At 38.8% G+C, this 19,371-nt stretch overlaps 2 protein-coding genes across 19 annotated transcripts in view; one reads left to right on the forward strand and one right to left on the reverse strand.

The window, feature by feature from the left end:
- The window catches only part of Pde4dip (phosphodiesterase 4D interacting protein), a 248,460-nt gene that overhangs the window by 102,293 nt on the left and 126,796 nt on the right, over positions 1-19,371 (forward strand). The window lies entirely within an intron of this gene.
- LOC147827759 (uncharacterized) overlaps positions 4,437-19,371 on the reverse strand; it is a 52,609-nt gene continuing 37,674 nt past the window's right edge. The window contains exon 2 of the mRNA XM_087212739.1: positions 4,437-15,116. The gene's annotated coding sequence lies outside the window, so the exon portion shown is untranslated. The remainder of the gene's footprint in view (positions 15,117-19,371) is intronic.

Below are 19,371 nucleotides of genomic sequence, written 5' to 3' on the forward strand. Positions count from 1 at the left end.
TGATATCAGAAAATGGACAGACATCCCCTGCTCCTGGGTAGGAAGGATTAATATAGTGAAAATGGCCATACTTCCAAAACTGCTATATAGATTTAATGCAATTCCAATTGAGATCCCAGCAGCATACTTCATAGACCTCGAGAAAACAATCCAAAAATTCATTTGGAGCAAGAAGAGACCCAGAATAGCAAAATCAATTCTAGGTAACAGAGACATGGCAGGGGGTATCACAATCCCCAACCTGCAACTGTACTACAAAGCTACTGTGATAAAAACAGCATGGTACTGGCAAAGAAACAGACTTGAGGACCAGTGTAACAGATTAGAAGATGCAGAAACAACACCAGACACACTCAGCCATCTCATCTTTGACAAAGGAGCCAAACACCTTCACTGGAGGAAAGATAGCCTCTTTAATAAATGGTGCTGGAAAAATTGGGCTTCAACTTGCCAAAGATTAAAACTAGACCTATATCTCTCACCATGCACTAAACTAAAATCAAAATGGATTAAAGATTTAAATATTAAAATAGAAACTCTGAACCAGTTGGAACAGAGGTTAGGTAGAACCCTTGAAGACTTCGGTGTAGGAAAAGATTTTATGAACAAAACCTCAGTTGCCCGTGAACTAGCACAAACAATCAACAAGTGGGATCTCTTCTTATTAAAAGGCTTCTGCACAGCAAGAGAAACCACCAGCAGTGTGAAGAGACAACCCACAATGTGGGAAAAAATCTTCACCTGCTCTTCCTCAGACAAAGGTCTACTATCTCAAATCTATAAAGAATTTAAAAAGATCAGACCTCCCAAATTTAAAGACCCAATCCGAAAATGGGCATCTGAAATGAACAGATATTTCTCAGACAAAGAAGTAGAAATAGCAAATAAATACATGAAAAAATGTTCAACATCACTGGTCATTCGAGAGATGCAAATGAAAACAATGCTGAGATTCCACTTCACTCCAGAAAGAATGGCTGCTATCATGAAATCAACCAATAAGAAATGCTGGCGGGGCTGTGGGGAAAGAGGAACCCTGCTCCACTGCAGGTGGGAGTGTAGACTGGTGCCAGCACTGTGGAAATCAGTATGGAGATACCTCAAAGAACTAGGACTGGAAGTCCCATTTGACCCTGCCATTCCACCGCTGGGGATCTTCCCCAAAGAATTAAAAGAATCATACCACAGTGATATATGTGTGGCCATGTTCATAGCAGCACAGTTTGTGATAGCTAAAACTTGGAAACAGCCCAAATGCCCATCAACTGGAGACTGGATAAAGAAAATGTGTTTTTTTTATAAAATGGAGTACTACTCAGCCATAAAAAATGAGAAATTAGAGACATTTATAGCTAAGTGGATGCACATTGAGGTGATACTTTTAAGTGAAATAAATAGGACACACATGAATAAATTCTGAATAGTTTCTCTAGTGTAAGAAACTGAAAGTGTCAATAAGGACTAAATGTATAATAGGTAATGTGAACTAGGAAGAAAAGGGGCAAAGGGGAAGGAAGTGGGAGGGCTAGAGGAAAGGATAGAAGGGAATGGGATTAATATGAGAAAATGGAAAAATAGGAACAAAATCTTTGTAAATAGGGAGGACTGGAGGGGTTGAAGGGAGGACTGGGCAAGGGTGAAAAATAAGAACCAAGATAGACTATGTAAAGGTGCAAATTTCCAATGATGAATGTCATTATATTGTATACCTAAAATGTACCAATGATTAGAATGAATAATCGATAATGTAAAATAGGAAGAAAAGGTCCAAAGGGGTAGGGGTAGTGGGAGGGGCAGGGGAAAGGAAAGAAGGGAAAGGAAAAAATGATGAGAAATGGAAAAAATGGAAATAAAGTCTTTGCAAATAGGGAAGGGTGGAGGGCGTGAAGGGAGGGCTAGGAATGGGGAAAAAATAAGAACCAAGATGCATTATATAAAAGTACAATTCCCAATAAGAAATGTAATTGTGTTGTATACCTACAATGTACCAATAAAAGAATTTAATACAAAAAAAATAGTGAAACTAGACTAAAACCAACTTTGTTTTCTGTTCTTGATTGACCCAAATTCTCATTTTGTTACAGCTTTTAATTAGAATTCATAATACTTTCCCGTTGAGAAAAAGTTTCTTTTTCTTTTGAATCCTTAAGAATTTTTCTCCAATTACTGGGCGACAAATTCCAACCTGAATTCTGGAGCCTAATTTAATTCTAATCAACTTTCAGTTATCCCCTTAACAATATCTACATAATTTATACTTCTATCTGAACTTACTACAAAGCCACTTCTTCCTATTAGTTGTGTACATCCATGTTTATATACCAATGGAGGGAGAATGTTATATATGAAAGAATAGGTATTCCAAATTGTAATCACCTTATTTGCGGTCACTTTGGCCATTCATTTACTTGTTTGTACCCATACATTAATGTATTCAATCAAATATCTATTGATTATTTTCTGTATGTTGGCTACTACACTGGATGCTGATAGAGAAAGACATCAAATAAATAACGATGGTATAATAAGGGCTACATAAAGGTAGGTACAGATATACTATATTGCTAAGAACAATAAAATCTATCAAAAAAGGCCTTGCTGATTATGTGAAGTTGGAATTGAATCTTAAAAGCCAATAACACCTTGAGACCATAATGTTAAGTGAAATAAATCAGACATACAAGTTGAAATATTGCATCGTTTCTCTGATATGACAACCCAAAATATGAATAAAGAACAAAATAAAAGATAGACAATAGAAAATATGGAGATAGGCCTTTTTCGAATTGGAAGGGGTCCAAGACATGGAAGGGGGAGAAAGGGAATAAAAAAAGAATTCAGATGTGTTATGTACATGTACCAATTTCCCACAAGGAATATTATCACGTACTGCAAACATGTACTAATGAACAATAAAAACTGAAAAAGAAAGCATAATAACATGGAATGGGGAAAGGCATTTAAGACCAATGAAACAGAATATAGCAAGGCACAGAGACTGAAAGACTGTCATGTGCTTGGCACACTTTCATTTGTTCAGTATGGCTGGAATGCGTGGTATGGAAGGCTTGTGTTGATGCTGACACTGGAAAGGTAAGCAGGGCACAAATCATGGACAGCATTGGATTGACCCATTCTCTCATTAATAAACATTCACTGGGCACCTACTATATTCTTGGTACCAGGCTGGAAGCTGAGACTTTAAAGGTGAGTAAAGCACAAGCGATAAAGTGTAATAAAAAGCACTAATAGAGAAATGTACAAAGTATAAGAGAACTCAAGGGAGACCTCTGAATCCCAAATGAATAGAGTAGACGGAAGGAAAATGTACAGAGGATTCTTTGAGAAGACCCTTGAGCTTTGTCTTCAAAGGGGAATAAGCACTATTCTGTCAATGGTGCAGAGTTGGAAAAAGGGGAGTTTTGCCATAAGTAAAAGCCTGGTGGCAAGAAACAGCAGAGTACCTGCATAGAATTATAAGTGGTTTTGTGTGGCTGATGCTAGGCGTAGAATGAAGCTGGAGGTTATCCAGGACATAGTCTTTCCTGCCATTTTAAAGAGTGCAGACTTTATCCTGAATATGATAAGGAATTGGTGGGCTTTCAGCAGCAGGGAACATGCTAAATCCTTGGGAGGGTGGGGAACCCACTAGATTTCTCTGGTGGGTAGGGGAAGATAAGGATTCAGGGAGATAAGGCAGGAGGTCCGGAGGACAGATCCGCTGAGCAAAACAGGACAAGGGCTTAAAGGAGAGTATGGCAATAAGAATAGAGGGAGGGAACTGATTCTTTTAATTTGGGAGGTAAAATATCCATAGGACTTGGTGCTTGACTGGGATGAGAGGATTGAGGGAAAGGAATTAAGAAGACTGCCAGATTTGTGGCTAAAGCAAGTTAGAATCTGGGTCCCCTGATTCTCTATGTTTAAAATGAGTTGGCTGGACCATGTTTGATGCCAGCATCTCTCCAAGCTCTGAAGTTCCATGACTCTGGGCGGCCTCTTTGGGTGTTCTCACCTAGCTAGGTGGTTGCTTCCCCTCTCCTAGTCCTTCCCCATCTCTGATGGCTTCTCAGGGTAAAAGATGCCAGCAGAGCTGAGATGGCTTTAGAATTGCCAGCCAATGTCAGGGAAATCTGGAGCTGTTACCAGGTAGCTGTAGTTATAATTAGCACAGTTACTAGGGGAAAGCTAAGATTCAGTAAACATGGACTGCCAGGAGCAGTTTACCCCTACTGGATGAATTTGTTTGCAGAAGGAAAATGAGCCTGGATGAGGTGCTTTTTGTGTAGTTATGGAAAATCCTCCTTTTAGCCTCCATTTAGGCTATGTTAAAAGCAGCAAATAGGTTTATGCTAATTTCATTTTGTCTGAGAAAGGAGGAGTGGGACTCCTAAAGGGAGATAAATTAGAACATAGAATCACTCTTCAGAACTAGGGAGGATCTCGAAGATCTGTGTAATCCCTTTGCTTTTAAAGAAAACTTTATTTTAAAATAAGTTTTAGACTTACAGCAAAGTTACAAAAATCGTACTGAGAGTTGCAATAGACAATGCACTCAGCTGCACCTAATGAAAAATCCTTCAAGACAGAGATAGAGGCCCAGAATGTTAATTTTGCCTAATGTTACACAGAAAATTAATAGTCGAGCTGAGGCTGGAAGCCAGGAGGCCTAACTACCTGCTAAAGCTGCTCATAATGACCTCCTTGGTCTCCAACAAAAATTCAAGAAATGTATGTGTTTCTTGTATGTGAGAAGTCTTTCTTCCCCTTTGCATTAATGGGATAAAGTAGAACACTCACAACGGGAGCTAGAGTAATTGGCAGATAAAGGAGTCTGCGCTCTGGCCTGCTACCAAAAGAAAATATTTAGTTCCCCAGCCTACATATCTCTTCCCCTAAGGGGTGTGTATTTTCAAATGCCGCTGTGGGCTCTTTCTTTCTTTCCCTTTCTCTCTTTCTCTCTCTCTCTTTCTTTCTTTCTTTCTTTCTTTCTTTCTTTCTTTCTTTCTTTCTTTCTTTCTTTCTTTCTTTCTTTCTTTCTCCCCCCCACCCCCGGTTTTGCTCTGTTTCTTGCTCTGGCCTTTGCTGTCTCATCTAAGCAAGTTCAACTGAGATACATGGAGAAGGCACCGAGGAGGGACTGGTACAAACTGGAAAGGTGCCCAGCCTATCATGTTAAATAGCAGCTAATCCACCCACACAGCAAAAGGCAGGCTTGGTACATGCTGTTCTAGGGACAGATAAGCCATACTTGGTGGCTTTTTGCCAAGCAACTTTGAAAGTGACTTTGGGCCACACTTATCATTCCTGCTTTTGGAAACTTGGCTTGAAGAGATTGGGAGTGAATGAAGGCACAAACTGTCTTATACAGCCAGCTTTTCATCTCCCCTCCTGGAAGCCCTGCTGCCGGGAAAGGTTGGCACCTGCCTCTTCAGGCACATAGGGCCTCAGAGGGCCCACAAACAGGGCTGGGGAGAGCAATCTCCTCTGAGTAGCGGGGGAGGCTGCCAGCCCCAAGCCAGTGATCTGGAACTACCAGAGGAGAGTTGGGGCCTGGTGAAAAGCCTGAACTGAGCTTGTCCTTCCAGATTACTCTCACTTGAAAGGCCCCAGCTCTTCTTCCTGACCCTGCATAGGTGGGTACTTCTCTCAGCAGTATTCCAGCAGACCTCCCTCTCAGGGCACTCTCAGGTCAAGCTAAGAATATGCACAATACAAACATAAACCAATCTTGCCTACCCAGCCTAACTCACATGATCCAACAGGGAACACTGTCATTCCTCTGCTCCAGAATCAGGAACTGCTAGGTCCAGAGCTGGATCCCAGGGTCTTCTTGGCCTGGCAATCAAGCACAGGTAGTGAGCCTCTGGAGCCCAGAGGAGCAGACCGATCACTTACAGGTAGGGTGCAGTGTCCATTCTAAGCCTTATTCTTTCTCTCTGGCACCCTCCCGGTCTGTGGGATCATGGGGAAGCCCAGCTTACTGGAAAATCATTTAGGGTCTCAGAACACTCAGAGTCGGGGTAGTAGTAACCAGCCTTTGCTGTCTTTGGCAAATCTTGGTTGAGAGTGGAGGGGTTCTTCAGCCATATGAAAGCGCGTTCTCTGGGGGCTGCATCAAGGGGCCTGCAGTAACTTTGCCAGTATCATCAGGTAGGAATGGAATTCAACCACATGCTTTCAGATTTGGTCCTCATCTGCTTCCTAATTTCTCTCTTCTCTCCTCTTCACCTCTTCAAAGGGTCAGGATTTTCAACTAGTGCCTAAAGGTCTTGATACAAGAAGGAAGAACATAAATGGTCATGAAGAAAACAGCCAGAGGACTCTTTCTCTATCACTTGTAGCTTCTTTTCTTGAGAAGAGTGGCTTAATGATTAGCACTCTCCCCATTATTAGGTCCTTTCTGTCCTTTGCCCTACATTCTCTTTTCTTTTTCAAAATGACTTTTGAACATGGAAAGCAAATGCTGAATGCTTTGATTTTGAATCCTTAGGGTGAGGGGTGGTATGACCACCTAGTGCTTACTATGTGCCAGGCCTATTTTCCCATTTGTGCATAGTTAATCTCAACCACATACTAGCAGTATGAAGGGGATATCTATTCTTTATTTTTCACTGGAACAAAATGGCCACTAAAAGCCTCACAGAGTGTACCTGGTATCCCAGGAACAGTATTTCCTAATTCTACATTTAATGAGCAAGGCCTTGGCACAATCTTTGGAAATTAAAGTTAGTCTTTCAAATGCAAATGATGTTTTCCAGTGAGTAACTCTACATCCTACTAGGTCTGACTGAAGAGAGAGAAAGAGCTTTAGCACAATGATATCCATTTTCATAGTGGCTTTTGCCAAGATGGTGTCAGGAAAAGACGGATTTTCTCCTTGATGTATCTGTGGTAAAAGGTGGCAGTGACCTCATTTTTACTTGTGAAATAGATGTATTTTATTGGCATATAACAGAATCACTGTCCCCACAAACTGCTCCATCAGACATGTGCTGAGTCTGGTATGAACCCCAGAAATTCAGAGGAAACAGGAAATTTCTCAAGCTAAACAAAAATTTAGAAAAGAAGTTTATAAGCTGAGCATGGTAGCAAGCTCCTGTACTTCCAGCTACTTGGGAAACAGAGGCAAGACAATCACTTGAGGCCAGCTTGGGTAACATAGTGGAACCCTAGGTTAAAATCAATTTATCAATGAAGTATTGATAATGTTGGAAAGTGAAAGTTCTCTTAAGGAGAAACAAACAAACAAAAAGTAGAGCAGGTTAAAGTGGTCTGTATCAGTCCCTTTTCTGTTACTATAATGAAACACTCAGTCCTGGAAAACTTACAACAAAAAGAAGTTTAACTTACAATTTTGGAGGCAGAAAGTCCAAACATCATGTGTTGGTTCTGGTAAGGGGTCTTCTTGTACCATATCATGGTGATGGCATTATGGTTGGAGGAAGTGTCAGAGGGAGAGGTCACAGGGTGAGACAGGAAGCCAGAGAGAAGGGAGGGGCAGTTTTGCTCTTTTTATAACAACTCACTGTCTATAGAACTAGCTGGGGTCCCACGAGGACTCCTTAATCCTTTGCAAGGGCAGCACCCCCAGTGGTCTCCCTCCGAGTTCCACCTTGAAAAGGTTCCACCAACTCTTAACAGTGTCACACTGGGGAATGTAGCTTCCAATACATGGACCCTTGAGGAACACACCGCATCCACACTGTAGCAGAAACCAAAAGTATAGGAGTAGAGAGCAGGTTGTGATATTAAAGGATGATCAGGGAAGGCCACAGTTAGGCAATGATTTAAAACACACATATTGTCTCACAGTTTATGTGAGTCAGGAATCTAGACCCAACTTAACTGAGTTCTCTGCTTCATGTTTCACTATGCTACAAGCAAGATACTGGCCAGGCTGCATTCTTAACTAGAGGCTTGACTAAGGAAGAATCTGATTCCAAACTCACTGAAGTTGACCATAGAATCCATTTTCTTATGACACCAGGACTGAGACCCTTGACTTCTTGTTAGATGTTGGCTACAGGCTACCTAGAGTTCTTTGAAACCACTTATTTTTCATACCCAATTATTTCAGGGCAGCAAGGAGAGACTCTACAGCAAATCTATAGGCAAGAGAAAGTCTTAATGCTTAGGAGTAATATTCCACCACCTTTGCCATATTCTGTTGGTTAGAAGCAAGTCACCAGTCTTGCTTCTGTGACTTAAAGGGAGGAGTTTAACACAAACACCTGAATGCACAGATCATAGTCTGTCCACCACAATTTTTTTTCAGTTATGGGATGGAAAGGGAAGTAAACATACAGAGGAATGACTAATGGAGTAAGATTTTTTTCCGGATTTACATTCACAACAAGTATAGCCCTCTAACCTTACCTGAGGCAATGGCAGCATCCTAGATTGGTTGTCTCCAGGCGGAGCTCCTCACTTACCCTTTGCACTCGGCTGCTTGCATTAGCACATCCTTTATCATTTTTATTTTCATCTTTTTTTGTGTAAGTCAACTTTATTAAATATGTAGTTTGGTTAATTTTAGCTTATGTTACACCTGTGTAACAACAACCCACAATCAAAATATAAGATATTTCCATCACTCCCAAATTTTTGCTGTATGTCTCAGAGGTGCCCAAACCTCTCACACTTCTGCCTGCAAGAAACCATCGATCTACTTTCTGTCTACAGATTAGTTTTGTCTATTCTAGAATTTTATATAACCATAGTCACATAGTTTAGACTGTGGTCTTTGGCTTCTTTCACTTAGCATAATGATTTTGTGATTCATCCATGTTGTTTGTATCAGTAGTGTATGCATTTTTATTGCTGGATAGTATTCCAAAGTTGAATGCAACACAACTTGTTTACCCATTTGTCTGTTGATGAACATATGGGTTGTTTCAATGATTGACTGTTTAAAATTAAACTGCTAAGAATATTCATGTGGCAGTCTTTGTTTTATTTCTCTTGGGTATATATCCAGTAGAGAATAGTTAAATCATATAATAAGCATATATTTTAACTTAGAAAATACTGGCTAACTTGTTTTCCAAAATGGCTGTACCATAGAAAATTATTTTTATTTGTTAACAGTGCTGTGAATTGATTCCAGGGGCTCATGCATTTTTGCCAAGTGCTTCACCACTGAGCTACATCAAGCCAGCCCAATAGAAAATGATTTTTATGAAACATCATGAATAAGATGAGGAAATTAGTCAACCAGAAAGCTGGGCAGAGACTATTCTAGGTTAATAAACGTCAGGAAAGCCACGGCTGAAACAGCGTGAGAAATGAAAAGAATGCTGGAATGGTAGGTGACAGGGATGATGCAGATCAGATAGGCTCTTGTTATAGTTTCAAAAAGCTATCGAAAGGTTATGGGTAGATGCTTTCTATGACAAATGAAAGTCCTTCCTGACTTTTGAAAAGATAAAATCTAGTTTTGGTATTGTAAACAGACCATAGAAAGGTAAATAGAACATAGAAAGGGAAGGATAGAAGTGAGAGGCCGATTAGAAAGCCACTGCGGTAATTCATGTAAAAGATGATGGTGATCAGACTAAGTTAATAGCGATTAACATGGGGAGAAATATTAATGGTAGTAAATCTAATAGGATTTTCTAATGGACTGGATGTGGAAGGAGAAAAAGGAAGGAAGGAATCAAGGAAGATTCTAGGGTTTTTGGCCTAAGCATGTGGAAGAGTAGAATTGAGATAGGGAAGGGTATGGATGGAGTAGGTTTGAGAGTGGAAGAGTAGGAGTTGAATTTTGGATGTTTTATATTTGTGTTTCTTAATGTCATGTGCAAAATTCAGGTAAGCAGTTCAGTATATGTCAGAAGTTCTGGGAAAAGGGTTGGGTTGGGCTGGAAATATAAATTTGGGAGTCATCAGCATACAGAAAGTATTTCAAGCCTTGAGGCTACATCACCAAGGGAGTTAGGCTTATCCAGGACCAAAGAATACCAGTGGTGGTGAACCTATGGCACACGTGCCACAGTGGGGTCTTTGTATCATTGAAACCCCTAATAGGTTCGCCGCCATGGATCAGCCTAACATTAATAGATTGGAGAAGAGAGGGAGAACCACCAAAGGAAGTAGAGAGTGTGCAAAGTGGTAAAGTGGGAGGAAAACCAAGAAGGTCTGGAGTTCTGGGAGGCAAATGAATAATATTGTATCATAAAAAAGGGGTGAGATTCCCATTTGAAATGCTGCTGATAACTTGAGTGATGTGATGACTAAGAATTGACCTTTGAATGTAACACTGTCAATGTCATTAATGATCTTTGGTGGAGTAGTAGAGATAAAAGACTAATTATAGTGGGTTTAAGAAAAAAAGGAGAAAGAAATTGGAATGAGTTAATATGAATGATTACCCTGAAGAGTTTTGTTTCAAAGGAGAAGTCACTGATTGGGGTGTGACATCCACAGAGGATTTGAAAAAAACATAGATGAATAACAGCATGTTCATGTATCACTAATTTTTCAGAAAAGTGAAATATTGATGGAGGAGAAAAGAGGAGACTTTCTGAGTGTTCTTTTTATGAGGTGAGAAACCAAAAGGGTAAATAAGGACCAAAATGGATGTTAGATTTTATTTTAGTGCATGCTGAGAGATATGGGTCTAGTTTTCATCTTCAGCATGTAGAAAGCCAGTTTTCCCAGCACCACTTTATAAAGAGACTATCTTTCTTCCAAATGAATGTGTTTGCCCCCTTTGTCAAAGACAAAATGGCTGAGTATGTTTGGAGTTATTTCTGCATTTTTTAATCTGTTCCATTTATCCTTGGGTCTGTTTGCTAGTACCATGCTGTTTTTATCACAGTGGCTTTGTAGTATAATTTCAAGTCACAGATTGTGATGCTTACTGCCTTGCCTTTATTGCCCAGAATTGCTTTTGCTATTCTAGGACTCTTCTGGTTCCAAATGAATTTTACGGTTATTTTCTTTAGTTCTGTAAGGTATGCTATTGATATTTTGATCAGGATTGCATTATCTGTATAACACTTTTGGAAGTATGGTCATTTTTCACTACATTGGTTCTGCCTATCCAAGAACAAGAGATATCTTTCCATTTTCTGATATCCTCTTCAATCCCCTTTTCAGAGTACTGTAGTTTTCAATGTAAATTTCTTTGACTTCCCTCATTAGACTGATTCCTAAGTATTCCAGTTTTCTTGTGCCTATTGTGAAATGTGTTATTTTCCTAATTTCTTTCTCAGAGAGTTTGTTATTTGTGTATAGGAATGCTGAACATTTTGAGTATTGACTTTGTATCCATCTATGTTTCTGGATTTGTTGACTCTAGGAGTCATTTGGTGGAGTTTTGGGGGTCTTCTAGTAGACAATTGTGTCATTTGTAAATAATGATAATTTAACTTCTTCCTTTCCTATCCTTATTCCTTTTATTTCTTCCTCTTGTCTAATTGTTCCAGGTAATGTTTCCAGAACTATACTGAATAAAAGTGGGATAATGGTCATCCTTGTCTTGTTACTGGTTTTAGAGTGAAAGTTTTCAGTTTTTGTCCATTTAGTATGATGTTGGCTATTGGTTTGTCACAGATGGCTTTTATCAGATTGAAATAAAGACCATCTATTCTAATTTTCTGTAGGGTTTTTAATCACAAATGGGTATTGACTTTATCCAATGCTTTTTCTGCATCTATTGAGATGATCATATGGCTTTTGTCCTTGGCTTTATTAATGTGGTATATAACATTTATTGATTTGCTTATATCAAAACATCCCTGCATCCCTGCAATGAATCCTATTTGGTCGTGGTATATAATGTTCTTCATGATTTGCTGCATTCTGTTTGCCAGGATATTCTTGAGGATTTTTGCATCAATGTTCAGCAGAGAGATTGGCCTATAGATGTTTTTGGTTGGATTCTTCTCTGGTTTTGGTATCAGGATAATGGTTGGTTCCAGGAATGAGTTTGGGATTATTGCTTCCTTTTCAATTTCATTAAAGAGTCTGAGAAGTAGCGGCATTAGATCTTCTCTAAATTTCTTGTAGAATTTAGTAGTGAATCCATCAGGACCTAGGCTTTTCTTTGTTTGTAGGTTTTTAATTCGTTCTTCAATTTTATTGACTGATATGGGTTTATTCAAAATTTTTATATCTTCTTGACTCAGCTTTGGTAATCCTATGTATTTAGGAATTTGTCCATTTTTTCTGTGTTTTCCATCTTATTAGAGCAAAGGTTCTTGAAGTAATATTGATGATCTTCTGGATTCATGCAGGATCTATTGTGATTTCACCCTTTAAATTCATAATTACATAGATTTAAGTCTTTTCTTTCCTATTTTTTATAAGATTGGCTAAGGGTTTGTATATTTTATTTAATGTTTCAAAGAACCAATCTTTAATTCATTGATTTTTTTGTATTATTTACTTAGTCTCAATTGCATTGATTTCTGCTCTGATCTTTGTAATTTCCTCCCTCATACATGTTTGGGTTTAACTTGCTCTTTTTTTCCTGGAAGCTTGAGGCTCAATATATTTTATTTATTTGAGCTCACTCTGTTTTTCTGAAATGGCAATTCACTGCTATAAATTTTCTTCATGGGACTGCTTTTATTGCATCCCATAAGTTCCAGTGTGTTATACTGGCATTATTGTTTAATTGTAGAAACTGTCTAATGTCTTCTTTAATTCATCTGTGACCTATTGGTTGTTCAGGAAAGTGTTATTTGATTTCTGTGTGTTTATGCAGTGTTTGTGGTTTCTTTTGCCATTGATTTTCAATTTCATTACAGTCTCATCTGATAATATGCATGTGATAATTTCAATTCCTTTACACTTACTGAAGCATGTTCTATGAGCTAGTATGTGGTCTATTTTAGAGAAAGTCCCATGTGCAGCTGACAAAAATGTGTATGCCGTTGTTCTTGGGTGGAACTGTAGATATCTATTGAGTCCATTTATTCAAAGGTTTGGTTCAGCTCTGATATTTCTTTGTTGATTTTTTTATCTAGTTTATCTATTTTTGACAGTGCAGTATTGGGGTCCTCCATTATAATTGTATTAGTGCGTATTTGATTTTTCATGTCCATTAATGTTTGTTTTATATAGTTGGGTGTGCTGGTATTTGGTGCATATATATTTATAATTGTTATCTCTTCCTTTGAATTGTTCCCTTAACAAGTATACAGTAACTTTCTTTGTTTCTTCGGATTAGTCTTGGCTTGAAATCCACTTTGTCTGCAAATAGAATAGCTACCCCTGCTTTTTTCTGGGTTCCTGTTGCATAGAATATTGTTTTTCATCCTTTGGTTTTCTGTCTATGAATTTCCTTATGAGTTAAATGTATTTCTTGTATGCAGCATATTGTTGGATCTTGTTTCTTGGTAAATTTCTTTCTTTTGATTGGTGAATTGAGACCATTGATTCTTATAACTGACATGTATTGACTTATCCTTGTGACATTATTTTCCTGTTGTTGGTTACCTCCATCCCCTATCCCCCACCCCCCATTTAATTGCTTATCTTGCCTGGTGGATTCATTCTGTTGGGATTCATGGATTTGTGTCTTTTCGTTTGTTTTCTGGGTTGATGCTAATAAATTGCTTATGGCAGGTAGCTTTATTACTACTATCTAGACTTCCTTAGGAAATGGTCACTCTTCAGAGATATCTTCTAGGTTTAGCTGGCTTTTGGCCTTTGAGTCTGTCCCAAGATCCTGCCTCTTTGGTATATTAGGGACAAGAAGTTGCTGCCTATTTGGTCTAGCACCCAGTTCTTTGGTACTGGACTATGGTATTGTTTATGACTCCAATACAATCTCAGTATTGGCATACAAGGAAGAACAATTGGTCACAACAACTATGTCACTTTGGCTAAAGTAGTACAATCAGCAATAACTATAGCATCAAGTACAGTCTAGAAAATGACAAACTGTGGTAACTATTATTTGCCACCTTTAACCATAGGTACAAGATTTATAGTTAGATAACAACACCTAAAACAAATCAGAAAATTATATACAATCAATATCCCCTCAATAGAGTGATTTTACTCTCAGAGGAGAAAATATAAAAGAGATAAGAGAAAAATAATAGAGAAATAAAAGATGAAAAAGATATTAGAAGCAATGCTGAAAGACAAAGGAAGATTACTCAAGCTTTAGGAAACTGGTGAAGAAGACAGGAGGGAAAGAAAGAAGGACAAAACAAAAACAAGAACTAAACAAAACAAAAAAACCTAAAAACTGTTTGCACTCATAAAACAAACAAAAAGAAATAAAAAGCAAAGAAAAAAAATTTCTCTGTGATTTCAAACCTGTGGTTATCTTCTGGGGTCTGCAGTTTGTGGTAGTGTCTAATTCAGGGTGTATCTCTGCTGTCGCTGGTAGACAAAGGAGGCAGACAGAGCCCAGATCTGTGCTGGATAATCCCAGGGAGCCTGCAGTGAGATTAGGGCATGGTGCTGATTCTGGTGCTTTCAACTCCAAAGATATTCAGGCTGATCCTGGCATCCTGTTGCGGAGTTGGGGCCTGAACTGTTCAGCCTGTCGAACTCTGGGTATCTCTTGCTGACCTGACCTCAGCTCCCTGACCCTGGATGTCTCCCACAGTTTTGCCTCAACCAGTTACTAGAAGTCCTGAGATGAAGGCAACCCATGCCTGCTCTGAGTTCCAAGATCAGTTGGCCCCTCTGTAAAATGGTGTGTGGCCAAGCAGCCTCTCCCAGGGATTCTTGGCCTGGAGTCACTCACCAGCTGTTATAGCACACAGCATTCACTGCTTTGTTCTGTTGGTGTGTTTCTTCCTGGAGGCCTCTGGAGTCAGTGGCCCTCACTGTGTCTCTGTAGACGAGCCTTCTCTCAGACCATGAGACAGGAGTTAGGGAGAAAGTGCAATTTTCCACCTCCTTTTTCTGCATTGAGGTCTGTCTCTTCACTTTCTCCACAGACTTCAATTCTCCCCTCAGATCCTTCCTGGGTCCTGGGAATCCACCTCCCCTCCTTCTTTTCTTCTCCAAGTTTTTATATATCATTGTCTGGATTTGAAATCGTGGAGAGGCTGATTTGCTGCTATTTATCCCTCTGCCATCTTCCCAGAAGTCTCCTCAATTCATTTGCCACATATGTAATTTTAAGTTCTCCATTGTCCATACTAAAAAATAAAAGGAAACATGTGAAATTAATGTTAAAATATATTTAAAATATTATTTCAATATGAAATCAACATTGAAATATTATTCATGAATATTTACATTGTTTTGTTATACTAAGTATTTTAAATCAGTGTGAACTGTCTTTGAAATCCTCACAGCACATTTTGATTTGGACTACTCACATATCCAGGGTTTAGTAGCACATATGGCTCATCCCTACCATCCTGGCTAATGTAGCTATAGTGTCAATAAGGTTAGTGTTGTCCCTGGTGCCAGGCAGAAGTCTAAGTACAGAAGAGTTGCCTAATCATAGGGTCTGGCCTTAGGACATAGCTAGGCTAGCCAGTTATTAGAACTTGGAGTCCAGTTTTTTACATAAACTTCAATGTAAGAAAAACTGTCCTGGATTTTGCAGAATACCTATCAGTACTTTTATCCTTCTTGGAGAATAGATCAAATCAAGAGCCAATCTGATAAAGAAAGCTGTATTTGAGGATAAATATCAGATCATGTTAGGCGCCACAGATAATTTCAAAAATATTGAGTAGGCATGGATTTCCTAGGTATAGAAAAATCAATATGCTCCAAAAATAAGAACCAAGATATACCATGTAGAGGTACAAACTCCCAATAATAAATGTGCTCATAATGTCTACCTAAAATGTACCCATAAACTTAATGAATAAAAAATATGTATGAGAAGTCACAGTAAACAAGGGTAGTTCCTGTGAAATATAATTCTTATGGCTGAGAGAAACAAATCATTTTGAGCCTCTGTCTTAGCTCCTTTAGTGGGGTTTGGGTTGGTTCCTGTCCCCATAGAAGATATCCTGGGGATTGCAAGGGCTCCAGCCCCACCCCTGGGTTTTGCAAGGAGCCTGCACTTTGCTAAATTAAGCCCAGCCAGGCCTATTTGTGAACAGAGACTCCAGCCAAGTGAGAGAGATTCATCCTGGTAAGGAATGTACTGGGGAGGGGGAGAAAAACACTGAGATCATTGGTATTTATGTATATGTTTTCTCACTTGCCAACTCATTTGGGCCAAATTAAATGAGGCTTCTGGGAATCAAGATTTCAACAGAGTGACCATAGAGAATGACTGGCTTATGACGCACTGAAAAGGGCTGAATTGGAGGTCAGTGTGAACAACCTGGCAGTGTGTATCTTGGGATCTCTATGCTCAACATCTGAATAAAACAGGCAACACACCTCATATTTTCCTGTTTGTCTTTTTTAAAAAAATAAATCTTTTTAGAACAATTTTAGGCTCACAGAAAAATTAAGCAGAGGACACAAAGTTCCCATATATTCTCTGCCCATATACACATCCACATATGTACAGCTTTCCCTACTATCAAAACCCAGACATACTTCATTTTAATCTTCTTTTTTTGGTTTCCTAAACTCAGTATTAACCAGAACTCACTATCTTTCCTATGATTCATACATATGACTATCTTTGGGGAAACTACATTTATTGAATACTTGCTACATGTCAAGTATTTTCATTTAACCATCTTATTTAATTTTCACAGTGGCCCTAAAATTAACACCTGAAGGAACCGGAACTTAGATTTACCTCTGGAATAGAGAATCAATTATGTGAAACTATAAAAAATAGTTAAATATCTGCATTTTCATGTTGTTCAACCTAATATAATGCCAGACAGCTGGTATTTGAACCCAGGCCAATTTAGTTCCAAGGCCTGTACTTCCTTGTACCATGCCACTGCCCACGAACTAGATTCTTAAGTTTCTCTTGGCAGTGCAATAGTTTAGATTTATATCCCTGCTCCCTGTTATAAATCATCTGTTTAATTGATTAGGCATAGACTCTTAAGTTCTGTCACCATGATCATGCCTGTCTTGATCTTTTAAATACTTATTAGAGTACTTTGTACATACAATGTAGATACTCACTATATATTTGATAAAAATGATAAACAAATGCTAATATCTCACAAATCAGCTACCTTGTCCCTCTCCTTTGCCCAAAGAGCATTCTGTCTCTCTCCCTTCCCTATACCCCAAGCCCTAGCTGTGTGTTCTATGTAATCAGGGTAAATGGCTGGGAAAGGAATGTATTGCTTTCAAGCCCCTACCATGGGCTGACATAAGTTGAGCGAGAAACTGACCTAAACAGAGTTTCGCCAGTTGGATATGGATCCTACTATTGTATAAACTGAAACTTTTCCACTTGGTTTTTTCCATCTCTTTGAGGAACTGGATACTAAAGCAGGCTCTGGCAGGAGGGCATCCTGGCCTTGCACAGTCTGCTGGTTCCTAAGGCCAAGGACACTGCCCTGCTAGCCTTTTCCTGGCAATGAAGAGCACATGTCACCTGTTGGAGCAAGCTCTGTATCTATTTTGAGCCTTAACTGCACTAGTAGAAGACAGCGAACCTGATCTGTAGAAAGCATGCACTTCTAAATCAGGTCCTCTGCTACAGTCCAAAAACTTGATGGATTGCACTTGGACACTTTCTGGCCTGTGTGCTTATGCCATGTAGATCTGTGCAGGTGGCTTTATAATTCTTAGGCACAAGAGGGAGAAGCTCTGATTTTTCACTGTATAAGAACATAAAACTTTGGGGGTGACCGGTCTAAGGTCACACCACAATTAGTGACAGAGCCAGATATCTAGACCCAGCAGGCTTTCTACCTTTGCTCTAAAACTTAGTGAATGGAAGAAACTTCCTTATAAAGGAACTTCTTCATATACCACTCACATGTATTCTAGGACATCATCCAAGGATTAGACCCTTGTCTCCTGGTCAGTTCAGATAGAATCCCTTATGAAAATACTGTGTGCTTCACCATATCTTACTGGGTCATGACCGTGCCCTAGTGGTAAAAGAAAAGCCTAAAGAAAACTCATTCTATGTACAAAAAGTGCGTGTGAACTGCACTTTTCCTAAAAGAGGTGTGATTCTAAAAAGTAAAGATTTTTAAATCAAAGCCATTCACTAATAGTTACTTTTCACTTTGGGTGAATAATCAGGAACTACGTGAGAATCTCCTCACAAGATTGTGTGACTTTTTCCTACTAAACTATTTCTTTTTTAATTTCTTTAGTTTACAGACTTGATTAGAATGGGATTCTGTTGTATTTATTTTTGACTCAGAGACTGCTTTGTGGAAGGCCTATTCCTGTTTGGCATCTACCTACTGTCTTGCAAAGGTACAATGCACGTTCCAGTGCTCACTGATCCTATCCTGCTCCTACTGAACTGTCAGTTCCTTGAGGTCAAGGATTGTGAAAACAAAGCATTTTGGTTTTGGCAACTGTAATCGCCAGTAACTATTTTACTTGATGACTTTATCACCCATATTCTGTCAAGCTTTCTTTTTTTTTTTTAGGAAGTGGAGTATTAAATGACATAAATAACATGATCCCTTGTTGTCAACGAGCTTGCAGATTAGTTCATATACACACAGACACACCCACACATGTACAAATGATGAAATGGAAGAGAAATACCACAACAAAAATATAAATCAGCAGCTCAAGACAGATGATAAAGTGTTTATTCCCTAAACTTAAAATGAGAGCTACTGAATACAAAGGACTTTTAAAAAAAAACTTAGAGGAGGAGAACGACATTTAAGATAACTGATACAAGGCAAGTGAGGTGAGTGATGATACAATGGATGACCTTGAGTCCTGGTTCACTCAGGATACTGCTGATTTTTTGCCTCTTGCCCTTGTGTACAAAGGGTGATCGAAAAATACACTGAATACTTAATTTAAAAAAATGTTTGTTATCATAAAAGACACATTGCCATTAGTTTCCCTCAAAATATTCCCCATCTTCAAACACAATTATCCCATCATTGTCACCTTCTGAAGCAGCTCTGGAAATCCTTTCATGAACGTGTTTAATTGTGCTGTCATGGCTGCCCCCGTGTCCTGAAGTGATTTAAAACATTTATCTTTCACAATCATTTTGACTTTGGAGAACAGCTAAAAGTTGCATGCTCCCAGATCCAGTGAATAAGGTGAATGAGGACCCACTGCAGTGTTTTTATGGGCCTGCCTTCCTGTTGGATGGAACTCAGCAGCAACATTCACGGCATTTTGACCATACCTCATAAAGAAACTCATGAAAAACAACTTTCAAAACTGCTTCAAAAAGTGGCAAGAAAAATGAGATAAGTAGATTTGAAGCAAGGGGGAGTATTTTGAGGGGAATTAATGACAATGTGTCTTTTACTGTAATAATTTTTAAAATTTAAATAATTACCATATACTTAC

Source organism: Heterocephalus glaber, unplaced genomic scaffold (assembly GCF_053883595.1).
Source record: "Heterocephalus glaber isolate CG9 unplaced genomic scaffold, H.glaber_assembly_v1.0 deba00001442, whole genome shotgun sequence".
Lineage (NCBI taxonomy): Eukaryota > Metazoa > Chordata > Mammalia > Rodentia > Bathyergidae > Heterocephalus > Heterocephalus glaber.